Consider the following 21,806-nt stretch of genomic DNA (forward strand, 5'->3'; position numbering starts at 1 on the left):
CGTAATTTCAAGCACTTCTGAACAACACAATCGAGTCTTCACAATAACAAAGGAGGGAAATGACTTGAGTATGCTGTTAATTTTTAGTGTCTTTTCATTAAACTGACATTTTGCTCAAACTGACACTTGAACTTGGGCTTCTTCTAAACAAAAAAAAAAAAAAAAAAGTGCACTTCACTCTGCCCTGGATACTGCTCTTTCTCCAACTTCCATTTCATAGCTGGACTCACAGCTGGCAACAAAGTCCCAGAAATAGATGTCATTCTTGGTACATCCAGGTTGATTTTAAATCCATTTTCTAAAAAGCAGTTTCCTGCTGAGTACTCACAATAGCTCATGCAACCAGAAGCATGAAATTCTTAGCTTGATAAAAGGGTTGTCTTTGCTGTAGCCTTATTGGCTCAAAGGGAAGCAAGAAACCTATACTGCTATACATGTATTGTGCAGTACTGTGGGTCAACTGTTATTTGCATTCGGTCCTCATTTTTTTTCCCTACTGTGCAGGGGTAAGGTTTTGTCAAGGAAGACCTAGGTTCAAGCTGTGTTAAGCTACAATCCTCTAAAATGCTGTGTGTAGCACTTTTAAAACCCATTTAAAAATTATTACTGAAGCACTTTGCAATAACTTGACATAAAGTAATTACCATAAATAAATGAGACCATGACTGAGATTATTGTTGACCTCTGTGTCATTCCAGTGATATTGGTTGCTGTCTTTTTCGTGGTTTGTGGTGTTGAACAAAAGAGAAACCGAAAGCTTTATCTTTGTTTGTGTTTGAAAAACATTACTCCCTGTTTTGTGCCATAGAGAAATCGAGTATATCTCCTTGTAAATGCGACCTTGCAGAGCGTAATGTCTGATGTATTGTACTGAAGCTGGTGGGGGCTGCTACTCTTCCTAGTGAGGATCTTGTTTGTTTGCAGTAATTATACATAGTCTTAAAATTAATGTGAACATGACTAATGATATTAAGATATTAAGCAACATACAGACTCCCTACAAGCTCCGTTGTGATGTTATTTGGTTGACCTGAATAAAGAATTCCCCTATGGATATCAATAAATTGCATAAGGAATATCTATCCAGAAACCATGACCCTGTAACTTTCTCGTGCAAACAACAGTACTAACTTCTGTTTGTTGGGCTTTGAGTGGACACCGAACACTGCAGTATATCAAATTAATTAAAATTGCATGACATGTAATGCCAGGCACTTCAGCAGTAGATCCCATTAAAAAAAAAAAAGAGAGAGACTAAGACACTGAGTATGTCCCAAAAGTGACTCTTATAGTTGCAACATGCTAACATCAAGGTCCAAATTAGGCCAATTATTTCACATCCCAGCTCACTCCTCCAGTCCATTGCTGATCCCCAGGCACATCACGAAAACTGAGGATGGTGAAGGATGTTGCACTTACACTGCCTTAAAAGGTTCTCAAAAGCCTGTGCCTTGATGGCCCCACAGGCTAATTCAATTCCTGGATAATTCCACTAGTAGTAATTGAGCACATCAGCTTTTCTACAACTTAAAAGGCCTATTCAGTTTGTGCAGAAGGTTTATAATAACCATGTGTTGGTTTGGTGCTACAACTGTTTATATATCTGCCGAGGACTATGCTAGTCCTTTTTTCCCCTCACACAGTGGTGCTTGGGAAAGGTGAAAGCTGCATCTGCATTATGGCAGTACAGTTGTTCTTCACATCAGAAAATGAAGTCAGCACCTGTTATGATCTTTCTCTCTCCTTCTTCCCTCCGTTTGTGAGTTGTGAGGTCTCCCTTCTTTCGTGTCAGATTGTTTCCGGATCCAAAAGATTACACAGCAAAGCCCAAACAGGAAATCTTGAGCAGTGCCCTCCCAGATTCTCTGCACTGTTGTCCGGATACAAAATACGCAAATGCACCTGTTGATTCACGCATATCCACAAACTGTCTGATTTGGTATTTTGCCTCTGCTGTACTGCATGCCACATTGCACAGATATTGGTACAAAAAATGTAAATGGAGGTTTATTAAGAAAAATATTTACATCATAGCACCCTGTTATTATTTTAAAAGAATAAGAAAAGAATATTCAGCAGACATAGACATCACAATTCCCCTTTGCTCATTCCATACAAAGCCCATCATTGCAACTCAAATGGCTACAGAATGTCCACTACTATTATGCTCCAAATAAAACAATAAGTGAATTTTAGCTTCTCCCTGAAATCAGAATAGACTGTGACACAGCCCGTTTCTTTTAAATAAAATGACTTGGTACTTGGTGTATGAAAAGGAGGGAAAACGTTCTTGCATCTGTGTTTGATCCTGTTTTCCTCTAATTAGTTCATTGACACTGGATTGTGGACATAATGCTGTTGTAAAATACTGTATATGTAGCAGTACTGAAATTACAATTAGGGCTCATGATAGTGTGAAGCACCTAGAATGAAAAAAAAATATATTTTTTTTTAAATGAAAAAAATACTTTTCTGATGGTTTTGAGAATAGGGGACAGCTAATCATAATTTACGAGAGCTGCCTGTTTCCATGCACCGAAAGACCTTTTATCCTTCTGCCTCCAAATAACTAAGTTGTATTGATTTTCCCTACAAACATCTGTGCTATTAGTATGTTCTCATCAAATCTCTGATGAGGCCCATCTCCAAAATAAGACAGGGTGAACCATAGAGTCTTAACAACACACCCCATTACCGTGACCCTGAAAATGTAGCTAGAGGAAGATCAGAAAAAGATGGAGGGAGTAAACAGGGACCACAGGATAAGAGAGAAATAACCAGAATATGAAAAAAGGAGCTCAAATCATCACTAACGCTGACCTCTGGTTTGGTAGTTGCAGAGTGTCCTCTCCACACATGCAATCAGTCTTCATTTGGTGAGGACCTGTACTGGAGCCGGACAAGCTCCGCATTACCAAGGCAACTCATTTCTATTAGCTTCAAACAGCTGACAGCAGACAGACACACCATTTCTTCCTGCGGGATGAGATGGTGGGGGGTGGGGTGGGGTGGGGTTGTTGTTTAAAGAGGTATGAACTGATCTTAAACATGTCTCTCTAATTTGGCTGGGTATGCATTTGGACAAGGTTAGAAACAAGTGCCTTTTGTTTATTTTATTTTATTTTATCAGAAAATAGCTCTGTTTGTGTAAGAATGAAAAGCCGCTATCAGACTGAATAGCATACAACACAATTTCATGCAGGGCTTTATTCACCGGTCAAAACAATGATATCTACAATACAGTAGACACACACCAGTGCAATTGCATATGGACTTTTACTTTCATGACACTCTGGTTTTCTTTTTGTCACAGTAATAGAGGTGTTCATTTAATTATATGTTTGGTATTAAGCTCATAGTTAGTGGTGCTGTTGTAATGGACTGTATTTTATTGAGAGGTTTTTCTACTATTTCTACTATACCCCCTAATGTATACAAATAGGGAGGACAAAAAATAGAAACACCTCTCAATATAATGTAGTCCAGTACAAGACCTCTGCAAACTACTACCTCAATAATAAACAGAATTAAATTTAAACCTTTTTGAACAATGTAAACAAAAACAGAACATTAGAAACTTTCTAAAAAGGTAGAATTTATGGCAGAGCTGTTGCACTGAACTGCAGTAGACTGTACACGTGGACCTGATAAAGTGGCCACTGGGTGTATATTCTCCCCTGCCATGATTCTCCTCTCAGTGGTCATAAGGAGGGTTTTCCTTTGTCTCAACTCTAGCATGTGCTCCAATTACTCTGACAGTCCCTCTGGTATCAGTGGTAAAAGTGTGGACAAGAGTATACAAATCTTCATATAGAAAATATAAATTTGTCTCATCTCAGGGACAATTATCCTGCGCCCCACCACCCTCTGGTGCTCACAGATTGAGTCAGGAAACAGTGGTGACCAGAGATCCACCTCTCACCCTGGTCTTATCCTACATTCAACATAACTCTGCCTGCTTAGTTACTGTGGGTTGGAAATGTTGCACAAATCCATCTGGCAGAAGACAAAGCAACAGAGAGGGAGAAATATTCACCACTACTGGGGTATATCTGAGTTTACAGGACTGTAAAAGAAGGGTAGGAAGTGTTTGACTCCATTTAAGGGGCTAAAGGGGCTGCACTGGTAATGGAGAGGAAAGAGGAACATTGTTAAGGGAGGGGGGATGAATCATATAGAAAATGTGTACGTGTTGGAACCTCTGAAACAGCTGTGCAGGGCCTCATAAATGCACTGTGGAGACAGGTGCTCCCAAACATGGAAATATAGCCGCGTGCCAAAAGGAGAGGCCTTATTTCATGCAGCGCCGTGGGACAGGGCGGCGGTGGTTCACAGTTCATCTCCGTTGACCCTTCTGTCCTTCAAGAAGATTAGCCTGAACACATCAGCCCGGAGCCAAAATGGAGGAAAGCCCAGCCCTGACTCTCCAATGTCTGGATTCATGCTCTTTCTGACGTTCAGGGGAACATGTAATCAGCGCTAAAAAACAACAGAGCGGAGCAATAGAAGAAGCACTGATGCGTAAAACTGGCCCACACTCGGTGATGAATCCTTCAGCAATCTAAACAGCTCTTCAATCAAATTGATGCAAGTGGCCTTTTTTCAAAGACACCAAGTCGCTGACAGGCATACTACCCCTCACCCTTAAAATCAAGTCTGATTTCAATATGAAAGTGAGCCGTTGAAATAATCAAGCTCACAGGGGACACAGAATTGGACACACACTAATGGCTGAGATTCAGTGCATTTTTTTTCCACCCCCATGTCACATCCAGCACTTTTTTTTTCCTTTTGAATGTATAAATAGCTGTATGTTTTCCATATATTACACATGACTGGGGGTTAAGATAATAAGGTTTCACCCCAGTGGCAGTAGTACAGATTCATACATGCTCTTATGCTGCTGTAACTAATGTGAATCCAGCTCTCTGCAAAGCCCAGAAGGTTTCCAAAATTCAGAGAAGATTAGTGCAATTTTTTAAATGAAATTTAATACAGGGGCCAAGTCCGCACTGACTGTGCTATCTAAAGCACAGTGTGGCTGTTGATTATATTTTTAAACGCGGTGTAATGCTGTTTGAGTTTTGACACTAGCTGCTGTCCTGGGTCAAGGTCTCACCCTGGCATTTTGTGCTTGCTTGTTGCCTGCATACAGGCGAGAGGGAGAAAGTCTCGCCAAATAAAAAGAACATAAGCACAAAGCATCCTATCAGATAAAAAGCAGTAAAAGACACATCAAGAAATACCAAACTCAATTGTCCTCCTTTGGCAGCATACTATCAAAACAGTCTACTGTAATCCCCTGGCCTGTTTTGTGCTTATCATGAACTTGCCCTCCTTCTCTGTGAATAGACTGCTGCTTCTCGGAACTGAAGATTTATTTGGACATATGACTGATGACGGAGACGGAAGGCTCAAGACTCCCCTGGCATCACCTTGCTGGGTCAGGAGGTTAGCAGGTTGGTACATGACACACATATCCTGCCAACTGATGCTAATTCTGTCCGGGCACCTGCTTAGAAGCTGGTTGGAGTTGCAAACAAGTGCAGCCACTGTCCTCCAACACTTCACAGCACCTGCACTCTTCATAAGTGACAGGCGCCGGCATGCTACAATGACTTTTGAATATGAAGTGTTGACATGCCCTCAGCTCGTCCTTCTATATTCAGCTGACTAGGAATCCTAGTTGGTGTGTGTGTCACCAACTGTGCGAGGGTTTTACAATAGAGATGTGTCTAGTAGAGTAGAGGTCAAACTTTCATGATCATTTGAGTTCCTTCAGTGTCACAGTGTGCTGTAATATGTTACAGTCAAAGCGGCAATAACTCAGAGCATTTTTACTGCCTCATAGTACAAAATGACCATAAAATAGCTGCAGTGGTTTGATGGCGTTGCTGATCAATACCAGTGACTCAATGATTACTTCAGCAGGTGCTGAGATTTCTGGCTTTCACTATTCACTTTCCAGCATGTACTCTGTCATATTTTGGAGCAAAAAATACCCACCCATTAGCATTTAAAGCCACTCCCAAGTGGCCCCCACCTACTGGCATTTTCAGGTGCTCAACAATGGAGAACACTGTGTCAAGTGCACAACCAGCATTGCAAGACACTTCAGCCACAAAGACTAACAAGCCTTGTTCTCAAGCCAATAAAGGAAATGAAAAAGCAATTATTTTTTCCATTATTTTGCATGGTGATATATTAGTCTACCTCTTCACTAGACATTTGCTTGATCTTTGCTCTAATTAGCAGCTTATCCCTGTCTGTTGTGAAAATGTGACATTCTTTGTGTCAATTACAGGCCACCAGCACTCAAGGATCAGGAGGGATGGAGATGGATATGCACTGACAAAAGCTTTTATAAAAGGAAATACTGTAAGTTCAAATCAATGAATTCAAGTCCTGATGTTCAATGATCTCTTTATATATTCATAATGCTGCAAAATTGTCAGTATTTAAGTAACACAGTTACAAATGAGATAATTATTTGTAACTTTGTAAAAATGTTATTGCTACGGCGCAAATGAGCACTGGTGCATGAAGAAAAAAAATCTCTGAATGAGGAGAGCACCTGCCAAAACTGGACCTCAAGATTGTTTGTCTTAAAATAATTCTCTTTATTATTAAAACTGACATGCTTGAACATCTTGCTTTCGTCACTGGTGCACTTTATAGGAACACAAAGAGCTGTAGGAAAAAATATGCCTCTATGCTCTAATGGTACGGGTTTTGAACTAATGGTTTCGTTTTAAATTGGAGCTCATTGAACTGCAAATGTTCTAAGAGTGTTTTCAGATGAAGCATACCAAATGCAAACTAATTCTCTTTTAAAGAAATTAATGGCTTGAAAATTACAAAAATATCCACCTGAAAGGCACAATATAACAGCATGATTGTCACGGGTGTTGAAGTCCTATCAAATAATTGGAGCTATTCCCTTGGATCCAATAATGCACTCAAGAAAGGGTCTAAAATAACTGTTTTACTTTTAGCCAATATGCCCATGTAAGCATTGTCAAACATTCAAATGATGTCTGCTCACACACGCTGATCTCTAAACAGCACAGGAAGTGGTCCCCCATTAGGCAATGGCAATGGTGCCATAAGGATCTTCTAATGGCGTCTGACCGACGACTTCAACATGTCACATAAAGCTTCATTAGTCGTCTCTCAGTCCACATCCCAACCTCTGCTCATTGGCCAGGCAAAGCCATTACCGCACAGCATACCAAAGACAATAGCATGTGTAGAGGCAGGTTTGGCTAAAACCACTCCTCAATTGGATTAGGAAACGAATGAGAGGGAAAGGCGATACCCCATAATGATGTGTCATGGCTGCCTGAAAAGGCATGGTCTGTGATGAATCGGAAGGTTTGGCCCCATAAATTATAATTATTTTGAGCCAGCAAGGTTTGAGCGAGCCACTTAGCATCGCAGCATCTATCAGTCCGCCCATATGGCACAGAGATTAACACTGGACAATTTTTTTTTGTCCTCAGAAAAATGTCATTAGGGGGAGAGAGAGGGAGGGAAACAGGGTGATGTGGTTAAGGGAGTAAGGCCACTGCAGTGCTCTTATAAATTACACAGCCTTTTAAATTGTATTTAAAATGCTGCCATTGCTCCTCACACACTGACAAAACACCATCACACAATTCATGTTATGAGGGTGTTTTCACAAAATTGTTACAAATTCACCTATATAACCCAATCTTTAACCAGCACTTTTTTGGGGATTCCCATTAAAAAAAAAAAAAAAAAAAAAAAAAATCAAGTATACATTTGGTCTCAGAAACATTTCAGCTAATGCTGGAGTTCACATGCATGTGTATGGGATGGATACTCACTGGGATGGCCAGTACCTGAATTTGATGCTCATTCATGTGTTTCAGCAAGGCCAGCCAATATATCTGAAGCCTGAAAACCTGAGGCACAGGTTGTTTCATTGGTGACTTTGTTACTAAAAACTGTTTCTGGTTTGGTTCCACTGCTAATTTTGGCATTTTCATTGCTACATTCAACCTAAATTAAATGAAGGTTTGTCAAGTTGCACATAGCCTAGGTGCTATGAAATGAAAATAAGAAAGAAACAGTTGAACTATTCTGGAAATAGCATTAGAGCACAATTCCATATAATGTTCATGCTTTTATATGTATATATATGTGTGTGTGCGTGTGTGCCTATCTGAAGTGTTTTCATATGTGGCTTTAAATCTGCTTTAAAGTTCAGCCCATTGTTAAAGGACCTGGCTGCTCCTGTCGTATGGAAAATCAAAAATGAAAAACCCTGATACGATGCTTATGAAATCCCACTTGAGCAGAGCGACACATGCTCAGACAGGCTTCAGGAGCCAACACTTGTACTGGGTTTCGTAATTTCCAATTAGTGTGCGATTCCAAGTCCTAATTCGATCTCGGCTAAACTCATTTGCCAATTCATATGGCAAATCGGACCTCGTCTAAAAATAGCCCTTTCAAACATCCAAGAGTGAGTGAGCAATGCAAGGCTCAAGGTAAAAGAACACATTACTGCCAGTCATAGTTGCATCAGATGATTTAAAGCCCTTATATGTCTCCAATAGAGAAACACACCTTGTCAGAGAGAGAGAGAGAGAGAGAGAGAGAGAGAGAGAGAGAGCGCAGAAAACAAAGAAACAGAAAATGAGAGAGAGACCAAGACACCAACAAGAGTGATAGGCACGGAGGAGAATGAAACCTCAAAGGATGCTGGGTTCTGATCTAAACCGAGGAGGAAGCTGCATTCAGCCTGAGCCTGGCGCTTGTCCAAAGGCTCATCCGCAGCTTTCCTGATGTTTTTATGTGACCAGACAGCAGACCGCAGGGCACAAGATGCTCCACTAGCAGGTCCCAACATCTCCTCTGTGGTTTTCCGGCCTCAGCAAGCGGCACGCAGGGAGAGAGGACCTGTTGTCTGATGCATCCAAGGAGCTTTGACCCGAGGATAATGTGGCTATAGAGTTTTCCATCCTGTCAAAGCAATTCAAAGCCTTATAATTTTGAGATGAACTTTTCCTGTCCACGAAAGATTTTCTACAGCTTCCAAACACCAAACTAGTGCTGCCAATTGCCCATGGCTGGATGTGATACTTACTAGGGGAGGGGTTGTTTTCACATTCACACTGGGGCAAATTAACACCATACAAGAGTCATGTATTTATGCAAGCCATTTGAATGTCAGTCATTTTTGTACGGTGCAGATGTCTACCTGCAGTGGAACAGCTGTTGCTTGAAATATTTAAACCAGGGCTCAGTGACAGGTTGTATATAGAAACCCCTGCGACCAGCCTGATAATAAAAAGATACCATTTTTCCTCTCAAAGGCAAAGAGGAGTAACAGCCTGGGTGGTGAAACCTTAAAATGCAAGTGTTGCTGGCATTCAAGTGGACAACATATTCACTGGCATTCATGCACAGAACTTTGGTTGATATTAAACGTAAACCCTATTCAGGATTTGTGAAATCTTTTAAAACGCACGGAAAGTAGTTGCGGCTGTGTTCCCTCTTTGTAGTGTGTGTTCCGGTTAAGTCCAAGAACACCTTATGCTTGGTATACCGCTGCTGAATTCTCAAGACCGGCAGTGAAATTCACCGAGTCTAGACAGAAAGTCTGAGTCCCAACACTACCTGTGAATGCCGTCGTCTACAGTGACGAGCTCCACTGTTCACGGTGTGGGAATTCTGTGGAAGTCCAATTATAAACCTGGCATCCGTCTGTTTACTCTGCGAGATCTCAGCCCACACAGAGCTTTCTGAGAGGGGGATGCAGTCCCTCTCCATTATGCTGCCTGTCTCCCTCTCTAAAGACCAATGTTCTTTTCACTAACAGGACACTGAAAGAGGAGATCTATAGTCAGAAAAAAAATGAGCCTGCATTCCAGCTGCTGATGAGAAATGCTCTGTTAATGGAATTCCTAGTTAGAGTACTGCAGCTTTGCCATTTTGTAAAGATGACTCAGCCTACTGTGAGCTTTTACTAAACCCTTTCTGTCCATATGTTATTATGCTGCAATGTGAACAGCACAGTCCTCATGTGCAGAAGGTAGGTAGATGGTAAACAACATGTTTTGACCTGAAAACCATGCGGTGTACAGTGAGTTCTCTCTCTACTTCAATGCACTTTCTCTGAGTCCTTGATGTAGAGAGGAATAACAATCAAACTGCTCCGTGAGATTCCTCTGGGATACAAAATTAACATTACAAACAGTACATTCCCAACACCTCCTCCCCACACATCATCTCTGCGGAGTTGGAAGAAAAATAAGAAAAGGAAAGAAAAAGAAACAAAATTTTCACCTTTGGGCTATATGGTAATTTGCATGATCTAACTAGTATCAGATTTGGAAGTGCATGCTGAAAGTGAAGTGAAAAAAGGCTACCGCTGGATCACAGGCTATGTGCGAATGACTCAGGGTGAGCGAGAGACCAATATGGACTCTAATTATCATAAGCCATATGCCTGCAGCCTGTGGTGTGGCTGCAAGGTAAAAAAAAGATGATGACAAACAACACTGCAGCTACTACCAACACCGCCCCCTCACTCTTCTCCTTTCTCATCAGAATAACACTGGCTGCCAACCGAATTAGCATCAGCTGGCTGATACATTTGTAATCTATTCTGAGCATAGCAAACAATACAAATTGGATTTCTAATTCATCCTGACTCACTTATGCAAAGCAAGAGTAATTGAGTGTCACCATAGTAACAGCTTTGATTCATGGTAACTTTCATCACTGATCTCACAAATACCTTCACCTTCAATCCTCAAAATGCCTTTCAAAGTGTGTGTTTTAGAGTTTCACATTGCTGAATACCAACAAACTCTCATCTTCTCTCACCTCTGAATACACACACATGCACACACATACACACGTACAGGCACACACACACACACACATACACAAACACCTTTTGTCACACCAACAAAAACAACTCTCTCTCTCACGCACACACATTCACACACAGTATAAATGGGCATCTTTCGAAGGACAACAGGTGTTTCTGAAAGAGCTGACTCTCTGCACGCGCCCAAGGCGTCAGCCATTGATTGGCCAGATTAATTAGAGGATAGCTGCCCAGACACTACCTCGCTGTTCAGCCAGGAAATGAAAACAAAAATCTGCTCCTGAAGCAAATTCACAACGAAAAAACAAGAGTGGAAAATCGATGGGGAGGCCTCACAATGCAAGCAAAACCTGAGCTCTCACTCTTTTTGATTATCTAACTCCCAAGAACAACAAACCCAATTAATGATATCGTTTTCTGGCTCCATTGAGCCATTTTCTCCATCCGAGATAACCTAGAGACACCAAACATGCTGATAAATGGGCCGTAAACTGCAATCCGCTAAAATAACAACATTGCTTAATGTGTCTATGGATGCTTATCACAATGTGATCATTATTGTGTTTGCACTGAGATTACGCTCTAGGTCAGTGTTGTCCATAGGGCATTATGTTCATTATTAGCTTTCAACTGATTTTGAAACTGTAGTATGCATTTTCCTTGTAGGGTAGTTCCTGAGTAATAAGTCCAATAATATCTACAGCAAGGGTAAAGAATAAATTTGACCAGAGCCCATTTGCTCTAGATGAAACTGCTCTAAAACAGAAGTGCACTAAAATATGGCCAAAATACTGTATTGAACAATTTCACTAAAAATAGTGTTGATACTGCTGTTACAGAAATCCAATTCAGTTTCTAATGCATGTCATGTTTCACAAATGATTAGGCCAGGCTCTCATTTATGCGTACCATAAATGTGATTGGCATATCTCTGATTGGTATGGCTTCAGTTTGAGTAAGACAGCGGTAGAATATGTACTTTTCAAGAAGATTAAATTGCTCATGATTATATGTTCTTTCATCACATCAGAGGACTATATCATAAAAGAAATAATTTCCTGATTAGCATAAACACACAGTAATAGTGGCAGGGGAAAAAGAGAGCAAACACCAAAAGCATGACATAAATTTTACACATTTAAATTTAATGTGCATAGAGTGGTAACAGTGCAAAAGGCTGGGGTGATGAGTAGGGAGACGAGACTTCAAAGATCTGGGTTCAAGTCCCCGTGTTGTCAAGTAGGCTACCTTCTCTGCTAAAGTGCCTTTGAGCAAGATGCTGAATCCCTACAAGCTCCAGAGCTGCTGATTTCTAATCTTGTTTGAGAGGCTGTTAGAGTGCAGACCGGAATGCATGTTTTTGTCCAAACCCGACCCACGTCTGAGAGCACAGTAACCAAGCCCAACCCAGACCTGACATATTCTTTTTTGTGCCCCAAACTGACCCAAACCTGAGATTTTGCTTCTCCCCTTCATCGCTAGGTTACATTTACTGTCTGAAATAGCTCACAGGTTGCCTTCAGTGTCGTCAAGGTAACTCCAGCAGTATATAGGAAGATGCCCAGAACAGACAGTAGGTCCATCATTTTTCACTGGGTATCCATACCTGATCCATCCACTGGGTATCCATACTAGGGCCAGAGGTCAGTAAACTAGTATTATCACCTACAATGATATCCCTGAATAAAAAACTGAAGAGAGTTGTGCAGTGCGATTCAACTCAGGAGTCAAACCTTATATGTTGACAAAGCTGAGATGGAGTAAACACAAAGGTATAATAGAAAACATGAGCATCTCACTGCCCAGGGGTTTGTCTAACTTTAAATTTTCCACTTGACCAAACATTTCAAATTGTCCAAACCTGTTGGGCTTTGCACCTGATTCACAAGTCAGGTAATTTACTCTGTCTTTTTTTCCCCTGCCCTATCATCCTCTCTCTGTCAGCATCAGTGCTTTCACCGCTAAACCCTGGTAACCACCAACCATCCACAACAGTCCAACAAAAAATACATACATGTACATTAGCAAAACATGATGACAATTTTACAAAGTTCTTTTGTACCTTGTTGTTTTCCTTGGCGGTTAGTCCATTTATATTCACATTCCAACCTTTTCAATGCACACTGAAAGTAGATGTGTTAGTGGGAGATTATCATTAGCAGATGTTCCTTCTGGAGATCATCACCTTTATTCTTTGTAAAAGAGGAGATTTTCCATTACTTTGAGACCCAAAATCTGTTGACATCATGTCTGTGTGTCTCTCAGTGCTTCCACCTGGGGGACAGACTGTGGGGTTCATGCTTCAGTGGCCTGAAGTAGATATTTCACCAGGCACTAGTGGGCTCATGCACTGGGCTGGGCTCACCAAAGATTGGCCCAGCATGGTACAATACACAGCACCACACACTGGGATATCCAATATACACCAGGTTTTAACCGTATATAGAACTCATTTTTCTCTATATTTCTCTCACCTCTCTCCCACACAATCTCATTCATTCCACTCCCTTGGTGCTCATTCCACAGTGGTAACATAAGACTGCCCCCGTCACCTGTGTAGATTCATATCTGCTTATGCCAACCACAACATGGCCACCCTGCTGCCAAATCCCTTGGCAGGGGTTCCTTCTCATTCCTTTTCTGACCTACCCTTGTCCAAACACAACACAGACATGCAGAGAAATACATGCAGAGGCACAAAGGGGCATAGGTCTTCCTGCCAGGCGAGGAGCCCATCACAAGGAGCCATCACTAGATCAAAGTTTAAGTCCTATAAACATTTCACAGATATAGGGCGACTCTGGAGACAGAAATAATTGCATTGGTTGAGTTCCACTTTAAGGGGTGGAGAAAAGAGAAAGTATAATTTTCTTGGCCAATGTTAAGCTGAAATCAAGTGAAGCAGTGAAACCAGTGAAACCCAGGGAAAGCTAATGTTATAAAGCTAAACAATTTTCCTACTGGCTGGAAAAAAGAAAGTGATCTAACAGTGCCATAAACTGTAAGCTAGTTAGCCTACATGACCTTCAAAGTTCAAACTAGCAATACTACCCAATTGACATCTAGATTAGCTAGTTAGCTCACAAGCTCATTATAAATACCATGGTCATGAATGGATGAGCAGAAGCAAATATCTTCATTTACTGTACATTTTTGTTTATATTTCCTTTGCCAGTTAGCTAGAGTTGCACTGAGATATAGGGAGATACCCCACCAACAAGAATAGCTGAGGCCACCACTAGGGGGCAGCAGCATAGAATGCTAAAAGTGGGCTAAACAGAGTCAAATGAACAGCAGTCAACGGGAATTTTAAAATTTTGGGTTTAAAATTTGGAACTCATAAAATATGCTCTCTAAATAATGAGACACACACACATTAAGATACACACCAAAAAAAATCTATCTGCTTATGCAATCACACCAAACCACTTCCAATTCCTAATGACAGCTTTTTGATAGCTGTCATTAGGAGGTGCAGACAACCAGACTGGTTCATTCAGTGAGCTCTTCTGATTTCCTCTGAGTCCATGCCCACATACTTGCCCGCTTCAGTCCTGAAACACGTTTTTCCGACGCTCCCTGAACGCACCTGACGCTGCGACGCTGTGACGCTGTTTCCTGCTTCGTAAGGTCGCTGCTACCTGTTCCTTCTCTCTCTCTCTCTCTCCTGTTCAAACTAATCGTTAGCCATACATATTACGTCTCTTCTGTAGCTGGTAGATTTTATAACTTGATTACCTTGCTATTGTGATAACCCTGCTACTTCTTCAGAGTCGATAGACTAGCGGAGCTAATCGCACTCTGTTTACTGGCTTATGTACTAGCGCTAGCGTTAGCCTAGCTATTAGTTAGCTCTGTGTTGCTGCAGTAAATCCAGCCTTGGACAACGATGGTGTGCAGTGACTGCTCCGCTTTCTCAGATAGGATGTCTCTACTAGAGAGACGTGTCCGTGATTTAGAGCAGCTACTTTCAGCTAGGAATACGCTAGACATCACGGGCACTCCAGATAGCCTCAGTCCCGGGCCTGATAGGCGGCCCGCTAGCGCTAGCACTAGCTTAGCCTCGTCGGCAGAGGCGGCGGGGTTTGTCCCTGTTAGCCGGTGTGGGAAGGCTCGCAAGAGCAAGTCACCGGTTGTGTGGCCTGGTTTGCGGTCGCCCCTCCCGACTGCAAACCGGTTCTCGCCCCTCTCCAGCCCTGTTGGTAACCCCGTGGGCCAGCGTGTCTCTCCCACTCCTGTTGACAGAGTAGAGCAACGCACGCTAGTGATAGGAGACTCCATCACCCGCAATGTTAGACTAGCTTCGCCAGCTGTGGTTCATTGCTTACCTGGGGCCAGAGTCTCCGACATAGAGGATAATCTTAGGGTGCTGGCAGCATCGAGGAAGAAACAGGGGACCCAGGCACACTACACCAGTAGCTATAAGAACATTGTTATTCATGTCGGCACCAATAATGCTAGGATGAAGCAGTCAGAGATCACAAAAGCTAGCTTAGTCAGGACACTTGAGCTAGCTAGAAAGATGTGTCGGCATCGATTAGTTGTCTCTGGTCCCTTACCAGTGAGGGGTAATGATGAGATGTACAGTAGGTTAACCTCGTTGAACCGCTGGCTGGCCCGTCACTGTGCTGAGCACGGTTTTAGCTTTGTGGATAACTGGCCTTCCTTCTGGGGCCGCCCTCACCTGCTGAAAGCGGACGGCCTTCATCCTACTGGGGAAGGCGCCACTCTTTTGTCTAGCAATATAGATAGAGCTTTAGCTTCTGTTTGACACTAGGGATTTAATACTCGGCAGGTGGCAGGTGATTAGAGAGCCTGCTAGGTATAGAATTAGTGTGGGTGTGGAGTCATCTAGTGTAGCTAAGGTGATTGGTCAGGATATCTCTCATAGTATAGATAATCAGACTACTGGCTTGGCTTACGACATGGAGACAGTCTCCCTACCCCACTGGCCCACTCGCAGTCTCCTGGTTGGCCAGTATATGAATCTACAAACTACCCCTTCTACTGTTGTAGTACATCCCTGTAACAAAGCACCTTATAGACTACAAAACCATACTCCTCAAGCTATTAAGCCTGTGCTTACTCATCGTCCTAAGCCTAAAGGTTTGGGACGGTCAGCTAATCACACTAGATGTTTGGTCCCTATTAATACCTCAGCCAGTGGTGGGTCTTCAGATCTGCCCACCACTGGTCGTGGCAGCAAGAACCTAAAATTTGGTTTTATAAATATTAGATCTCTGGCTACCAAAGCTTTACTTATAAATGATCTAATTCTTGATCATGGATTGGACATGATTGGTCTGTGTGAGACATGGTTGAAACCAAATGTTTTCCTGCCCCTAAATGAGGCTACTCCACCTAATTACTCCTATGCCCATGTAGCCCGGGCTCATAAACAAGGCGGTGGTGTTGCCTTAATTTACAAAGATATATTTAAATTTACATCTAATCTGGAAAATAAATTTAAATCCTTTGAGGCTCTTGTCTTGAGTTCATCTTCCTCAGCCATGCATAGCCTTTCTCCATTTTATATGGTGGTGATCTATCGACCGCCTGGTCCTTACTCTCAGTTTTTAGATGAGTTTGGTGAATTTTTGTCAGGCTTAGTTACCCATTCTGAACAGATCTTGGTTTTTGGAGATTTTAATATCCGTATAAATAAGGCTGATGATCCACTGAATAAAGCATTTTCAAATCTTATTGATACATTTGGATTTACTCAGTCTGTTCAAGAGGCAACTCATTGCAATGGTAATATCCTTGATCTGGTCTTGTCTAAAGGGATTGTTGTTTCTGATCTGACTGTCTTATCAGCCACCTCTGCTGTGTCAGATCATTTTCTTATTAAATTTGAGGCATCGCTGGCCTGTCCTGTTAGTGGTGGCACAGATGTAATTACTAGTCGCCATATTGGTCCCTCTGCTGTTGCTGCGTTTAGCCAGCAGTTGCCTGGAGTTTTGGCTCCTCTCACTGTAGAGACAGGCTCTGTTGAAAACCTTACTAGTTCCCTCAACGTGGCCCTCTCCAGTCTCCTTGATACAGTTGCCCCGCTCTCTACCAGACCGAGGCGACTGAAGAGATCCACACCCTGGTTTAATGAAGAGATACGAGCTTTGAAGCAGGCCTGCAGGAGATTGGAACGACAATGGCGAAAATCGAAGTTAGTTGTTTTTTACCTATCCTGGCATGATAGCTTATTGAAATATAGGCGCGCCCTAGGTGTGGCTAAAGCAGCCTATTTCTCCCGCTTAATCGCCATTAATAAACATAATCCTAGATTTCTCTTTGAGACAGTAGCAAAGCTCACGAAAAAACAGCCATCTGCTACTAGCTTATCACTTACAGCAGATGATTTTCTGGACTTTTTTGGCAACAAGGTTGAGGAAATCAGGCAAAAAATTAATTCTGAATCCGCTGCAGCTCCTGCGGACTCATTGGCAGTCGCTAGCTCACCAATAGTCCCTACTATCTCGGTTTTTGAGGCTGTCTCACTTGATACCTTATCTAAGCTTGTGATAGCCTCTAAACCGACAACCTGCTTTCTTGATCCGCTACCTGCCAAGCTTTATAAAGAATCCTGGCCTTTACTGGGCTCTACAATGCTAGATATTGTTAATTTATCTCTTAGTACTGGCATTGTGCCCAGCAGCTTTAAGACAGCTGTGGTCAGACCGCTTTTAAAGAAACCACATCTTGATTCTAGTTCTTTAAATAGCTATCGCCCAGTTTCCAATCTCCCGTTCATGTCTAAAGTGCTCGAGAGAGTTGTCTTTCAACAACTCTCCACCCATTTGGCAGTGAATCAGCTGTATGAGCCTTTCCAATCAGCTTTCAGGGCCTGTCACTCCACTGAGACAGCACTTACTAGAGTTGCCAACGATCTTCTGTTGGCTATTGATGCGGACTCTACCTCTGTGCTTTTATTACTGGACCTCAGTGCAGCCTTTGATACTGTTGATCATTCCATTTTATTAGAGAGACTAACTGAGAATTTTGGTGTCACGGGCCTGGCTCGTGCATGGCTTAACTCATACTTATCTGAAAGAACACAGTCTGTCATGTACAATAATACTAGATCCAAATTCTCCAATGTTAAATGCGGGGTACCTCAGGGCTCAGTCCTGGGTCCTCTTCTCTTTTCCCTGTACATCTCGCCACTTGGACAAATTATACGTAGCCATGGTATTAATTTCCATTGTTATGCTGATGATACTCAGCTATATTTGCCCATAAAGGCTGATGATCCCACAGAGATCAATAGATTAGAGGTCTGTCTGGCTGCGGTAAAGAATTGGATGTCACTAAATTTCCTGCTATTAAACTCAGATAAAACTGAGATGTTAGTAGTCGGCCCTCCCAGACATAGACACTGTTTTGAACAGTTAACAGTTCTACTTGACAACTGTGTGATTTCACAAAGTGTGGCAGCCAAAAATCTCGGTGTTACTTTTGATCCCTGCTTATCCTTTGACAGGCACATTAAGGATATCACCAAGACTGCCTATTTTCATTTACGTAATATAGCACAAATTCGGTCTTCCCTGTCCATGGCTGACGCAGAGACCTTAATTCATGCATTTGTTTCAGCCAGACTTGATTACTGCAATGTCCTGTTTTCAGGTCTCCCACAGGCCAGCACCAAAAGTCTCCAGATGGTTCAAAATGCTGCAGCTAGGGTCTTAACTAGAACTAGAAAATTTGATCATATTACTCCAATTCTGGCCTCCCTTCATTGGCTTCCTGTGCATATTAGATCTGACTTTAAGGTGCTTCTGTTAACCTACAAAATCTTAAATGGGTTTGCCCCATCTTACCTTTCGGATCTCCTTATACCCTACATTCCATCGCGGGCTCTCCGCTCTCAAAATGCGGGGCTGCTTTGCTTACCTAGGATTAAGAAGAAGTCAGCAGGTGGCCGGGCCTTTTCCTATCGTGCCCCGCTGCTGTGGAATAACCTCCCTGCTGACGTCAGGCAATCTGAATCTGTTGATTCTTTCAAATCTAGATTAAAAACTCATCTCTTCGGCCTAACTTATGGCTGACAGTTAGTGGTACGGTGGGCTGGTTCTCTGTCTCAGTGAAGTAACCCAAGCACTCACCTGCCGACGAGATTATGAAATTATTGCTCTCACGGAGCTAATTATCAATTAGTCTTCTCCAGATAATTAATGTGCATGGTTGATGTGTGTTTGTCCGAGTGCGTGCTGTCTATTTTAGATCCAGGTCGTCGTGGTGTAGGTGGCTGTGTGGCCCGGGTCCCTGGCTGCTCTGGTGCATCCAGCTTGCCTTGGCGTCATCATCCCTCATCCACCACCTATCTATTCCCATACATTTATTGTTTGTTATCTGTGTTTACAACATCTATTGCACGTCTGTCCGTCCTGGGGAGGGATCCCTCCTCTGTTGCTCCCCTGAGGTTTCTTCCTATTTTTCTCCCTGTTAAAGGGGTTTTTTAGGGAGTTGTTCCTCATCCGATGTGAGGGTCTAAGGACAGAGGATGTTGTATTTTTTTGTATTTTTCTGTAAAGCCCTTTGAGACAAATTTGTATTTGTGATTCTGGGCTATACAAATAAATAAAATTGAATTGAATTGAATTGAATCATGTCAACTTATAATTGTCTTCATTGTAAATATTGGGCTGTGCGACAATGACAGCAGTAGCATGGTTACGCGTAAAAATTTGGAATCAAATGTAATGATCGTTTTAGAGCATTTTAGACTAATAAAGGAATATCTTATCTTATCTTATCTTATTTAGCTCAACTGATATGCAAATATTCGACTGTTCTGCTCAGCAGTGCCCCAGGTGTTCAAACGACTGTACTGCACTCTTTTTTCCTGTCTCAGAAGTCAATGGCCATGGTTCATCTCTCTCTATCTATAGGCCTTGGTAAATTCTTGGGTTCACCCACTGGGGCTCAACTTAACCAGTAAGATTATATCTACTTCTGTACCTTTAGAAAAATGATTGAACAACTAAAACTCCAATTTTCCGATCAGTGGCTCTCAGTCACTCATATTTCCAGTGCTCTGGCTTTTTTGAGTGGCCTCCCACAAAGGTTAACTTTATTAATGTAATATGGCACCAAAGATGAGAGAAAGGCTCTCCTTGTTTCTTCTCTCTATGATTCATAGCGGCTGTCCTGTCTTTATGGTCAGATTCTTTCCCACTCCCCAGGATGCACTCACATACACGCTCACAGTCATGGTACTACACACACACACGCACGCACACACACACACACAACCCCTACTGTTGGCCCTGGCTCAGTTTCATAGCTTTTATGAGTGAAACAAGTAAATAGTGTATGTTTGATGATGGTTTCCATTAGCTGGTGTTTATCAAGGATGCTGCTTTGAGCTACAGCAAAGGTCATGGCTGACTCTGTGTGGAGCTCTCATACATCAGCGTTCATCCTTTTTGCTGTCAGTTAGGATCACACACACACTGCCACAATAGGTTATCCATGCCAATAATAAAAGGCACAAAGACACCAGGCAACAAAGACGAAGCTGTCTGGATAGTCAGATGGTAATTTGTTTAGGGAAAAAAAAATGAAGACGGGGGATCATGAAATGACAGCAAGAGAATTGCGGATCAGCACTGGGATTTGTCTTACATTTCCCTGATCTCGTCCCCAAGCGCTCCGAGTTATATTCCTTGGAGGGAGGAATTTATTTTCTATTTATTTCATTTTCATTTGGGTCTCACAAGTTGGATATTTATATATTTATTTGCCGTCACTGGTGTCTGGGAGGGGAGCTGTGAAGTGCATCACATCAACTGTATTGACATAAACAGCTCGCCGGGCGCAATGCCTCTCCCTTTGATGAGGGTTTAAGTAGGAAGTCATTGAGAGACTTATGGAGAAACGTTCCCATGGGATCAATAGATTAGAGACGCAACTAATCTTAGTGAGCTAGATAGCAGCGTGTGTAAGGAGAAAACGACAGTCATGTCAGTAACACATGGTATGCTATCACTCCTCTTTGCCCTCAACTGTAATTATTCCTCCCTCTAATATGGGTCAGGAACGAGAGTGCAGAAGGAACATTGTGTTGTTTTCCAGATGTGTTTTGCTCTTACAACCTTTTCCCTCTCAGGGCTTTATGGAACAAAAGCACATTGCACATTTTTACTGTGCTGTGTTCTTGCTGCTTTCCTCCCTCCGTGTCTTGAGATTGGCACACAATTCCTTGCAATCCAAATGATTATCAGACTGACAGTTATCTTATGATAATGGCTTCAATGCTGGCAACCCAGTGTCTGTGAGTAGGTGTGCTGATCTGCAATTATCAACCAGGCCCTGTTGGGTGTCCATCATCTTTTTAAAAGTGGTACAGCTATTAAGGCACTAACATTGTCAAGGTAATGGGTTCAATTTACACCGCAGCTATACATAATAAAAAGATTTATACATTCCCTCCCAGGGCTGTTAGGTGCTTTTGAATGACAGCTTCCACTGAATGGTATATATTACAATCTGAAACTGACAATAGATCAGTGCTCCTATTCTGAAACAGTTACAAATGCCAGTCCTGAATAACTGGCTTTTCAACATTTCAGCTATATTCAGGCAAGCAGCTCAAATCAGGTATTTTTTTCCACATATCTGATAAGAATTGGTTATTTCTTCCTCAATTCTGAACAGCAAAATAAAAACACAAGATTCCATCTTTTCAGGTCAGATTTAAACCATAGTCACAGGTCATTTGAAATGTGATTCAAATCACATCTCTGAAAGGGTTCCACAGTCGCCAGTAAGATTGGATTTCAAGTGTTTTTATTATTGTCAGTCTCCATGCAACATATGTTTGACACACAGGCAGAAAACAACAAACAAGGATAAGAGCAAGCAACAGAATACTGATGGCTATGAGAAATGAAGAGGTTTCATGATGAACGTGTCACCGTGACTAGAAAAACCAAAGACT

The 21,806-nt window shown here is 42.1% G+C and overlaps 1 protein-coding gene across 3 annotated transcripts in view; it reads right to left on the reverse strand.

Annotated features, from left to right (window-relative positions):
• Positions 1-21,806, reverse strand: part of nrp1a (neuropilin 1a) — a 179,579-nt gene that overhangs the window by 140,008 nt on the left and 17,765 nt on the right. The gene's annotated exons all lie outside the window — the stretch shown is intronic.

This window comes from Myripristis murdjan, chromosome 20 (assembly GCF_902150065.1).
Source record: "Myripristis murdjan chromosome 20, fMyrMur1.1, whole genome shotgun sequence".
Taxonomy (NCBI): domain Eukaryota; kingdom Metazoa; phylum Chordata; class Actinopteri; order Holocentriformes; family Holocentridae; genus Myripristis; species Myripristis murdjan.